The sequence below is a fragment of the Cryptomeria japonica genome, chromosome 9 (genome assembly GCF_030272615.1).
Source record: "Cryptomeria japonica chromosome 9, Sugi_1.0, whole genome shotgun sequence".
NCBI lineage: Eukaryota > Viridiplantae > Streptophyta > Pinopsida > Cupressales > Cupressaceae > Cryptomeria > Cryptomeria japonica.
In genome coordinates, this window is record NC_081413.1 from 484,306,268 (window position 1) to 484,309,502 (window position 3,235).

Here is a 3,235-nt window from a genome sequence, read left to right on the forward strand (position 1 = left end):
GCTACACTAAGGAACTTATTTTTCACACCTAAAGCTACTTGTTGTCTTCTTCCTTCATCTAGACCCAATTGCTAATGTACTTCATTCTCTTCACAAACTCTATTGTGGTTGCATAAACATTCTCTTTGTTCTACCCAAAATTTTTGTTTGCCAAAAATTTCTCTCTATCTAACCATTGCAAGAACTTTCCTTCCTTTTGTCTATTGTTGTCCCTACCAAAATTCCCTCTCATTTTCAAAATTCAAACTTACCTACCAACATAAATTTTTGGTAGTGTGCATCAAGGGGAAAGAGATAAAGATCCCAAAATATTTCCAACAATTATTCTATGATAGGTAGTTGGTTGTTAGACTCAAGGCAATAAATTCCAACCTATTCTACCAAGCAAGTCCTCAATATACATGGAATAGTTGAATAAACTGATGGCTCATAGCCAATCAAACAAGGCCTATGGGAAAGGCCAATAATGGATGTAGCCAACAAAGAGGAGTCTAAGTGATCTGTGAGAAGCTCCAACACATCAAAGGAGAGATGAGTAGCTCAAAAGCACTCCACCAAAGTCTGTAATGTCAATCCACAGGGTGATGTGCCTTTTTCTCTTTCAAGTTGCAAATCTTATTTGCTAGCACTAATGAGATGCATCATATTGTTCTTCAATCTCTCATGGATCCTTCTATTTATCTGATACCAAAGTGATGCCTCCTAGGAAGATGATGCAGTCTTGTTTAAATTAACTTGAAATTATTTGGAGCTACACTAAAGTCTTGACATTTAATATTTATCTTTATCACTATTATTTTTACATTTCGCATCGATCAATGATGTAGTATCATACTATCAAATGTATGTAGTTAGTTTTGCAATTATGTATATTTCTTTAAACTTTTTTTTGTGTGTATACATACACACATGAATGTACCCAAGGGGAAAAAAATTTGCTTGTACCCTCGTAGGGGCAACTTAGCCTTGAAAAGAAATACTTTGAAACCACACTCTGTTCAAATAAGAAAAAAGTTACAGTTCTAATTAATTAAAAAAAAAAGTTTTCAGGACCCGAAACCTTTAACAAAAAATATTAAGATAAGACACCAAAAAGATCAGTGCTTAAGAACTGCATACAAAAAGACTGGCAAAAAGCCAGTGAATCGAAAGGACAACAAAACTAACAACAGCAAAGAAACTAAGAAGGCGCTACACAAAAAATTTCTTCAACAAGTCCTCCGCCTTTATCACCAACTCGTCGTAAGTGGCCCCGACAGCTTTAAGGTCTTCCAGATCCTTGTTAGGTTTTTTGCCCTTATTTTTGCCTCTGGTGCAGGTTTTGGAGCCTTGAGCTTCCCTCATTCCTTCCGTTTCCGGGTCAATGTCCAAGATTTCCTTTTCATCATCTAGTTTGCTGATGAGAGTGTTGGTGTTGTTGGCTAAAATCTTCAGGATGCTAAGGCTCTGTTCAGCAATGTTCTTCAGACACTCCTCAATTTTACCAATTTTGCTGACAGTTTCCATGAGAGTGTGGTCGTTAGTGTCAACAAGATTCTTTCTTTCCAGCAAATCCTTCTCAATTTTTTCGAACTTGGGGTTGTTAGTGTCAACAAGATTCTTTCTTTCCAGCAAATCCTTCTCAATTTTTTCGAACTTGGGGTTGAAAGCATCTCTTATGTCTTCAGCTTTGGCAATGGTGCTTTTCAAGTCCTCTATGAAGTTGGTCATGGTCTTCCCTTCCCCTGTATTGATGGTTTCCAGGATCAAGATTCTGTTACAGAGTTTTTTATTTTCGTCCACAGCTTTCTTGTAACCATTGATAAGCCACTCCATAGTTTCCATGAAACCTTGCAAACCCTCGGGGGGAGGGTTAGAGGGGGGGTCAACTTTTCCAGGGGTTGCCTTTTCCTCTTTAGGGGTGTGCTGGATGGTTGTGTCAACAGCCCTAAGAGCCTCTTCCATGGTCTCCTTTTCCAGATTCTGATATGAAAAAGTTACAGTTGTTCCATGGAAAAGGTAGTCTCCTTTTCCAGAGTTTTTTTATTTTCATCCACAGCTTTCTAGTAACCATTGATAAGCCACTCCATAGTTTCCATGAATCCTTGCAAACCCTCGGGGGGAGGGTTAGAGGGGGGGTCAACTTTTCCAAGGGTTGCCTTTTCCTCTTTAGGGGTGTGCTGGATGGTTGTGTCAACAGCCCTAAGAGCCTCTACCATGGTCTCCTTTTCCAGAAAAAAGTTACAGTTGTTCCTTGTTCTTGTAGCTACTATTTTAATCAACATAAACTTATGTTACCAAAAACGCGACGAGAGATTGTCGTTTCGCATTTCAACGAGCAAAACATGTTTCCCATTGCTGACGCTCATTTCTAGTAGCCCAAAACATTTTGAATGCATTGCCAGTCAAGGTCATGAGAAATTTAAAGAGAACCAGTCAATTGCATATTGTTTTAGGATGTACCAACTATTGCAAATGCAGATTGACAGTGATAGATCGCCATTAAGTAATTGTTCTTTTACTAATTAATAGTGAGATCTCCATTAAGTAATTATTGTTTTACTGAGTACGTTGCAGAGTGACAGTGACAAATCACCATTTTTAAGAAATGTGAAATGTATATCATGCATCCTCCAACTAATTATCATGCATTTTCTACTAATTATCGCCTATATAACATATTCGTCACAATTGTTCTTGTAGCTACTATTTTAATCAACATAAACTTATGTTACCAAAAACGCGACGAGAGATTGTCGTTTCGCATTTCAACGAGCAAAACATGTTTCCCATTGCTGACGCTCATTTCTAGTAGCCCAAAACATTTTGAATGCATTGCCAGTCAAGGTCATGAGAAATTTAAAGAGAACCAGTCAATTGCATATTGTTTTAGGATGTACCAACTACTGCAAATGCAGATTGACAGTGATAGATCGCCATTAAGTAATTGTTCTTTTACTAATTAATAGTGAGATCTCCATTAAGTAATTATTGTTTTACTGAGTACGTTGCAGAGTGACAGTGACAAATCACCATTTTTAAGAAATGTGAAATGTATATCATGCATCCTCCAACTAATTATCATGCATTTTCTACTAATTATCGCCTATATAACATATTCGTCACAATTGTTTTTGTTGATGAAATGAGATTTCCACAATCCATAAATTGTCTATAAAAGCTTCTGGAAATGATTGCGTGCAAGTTTTTATCAACATTTCAAATCACACTCCGTGATCCATCATTAAGATGAATG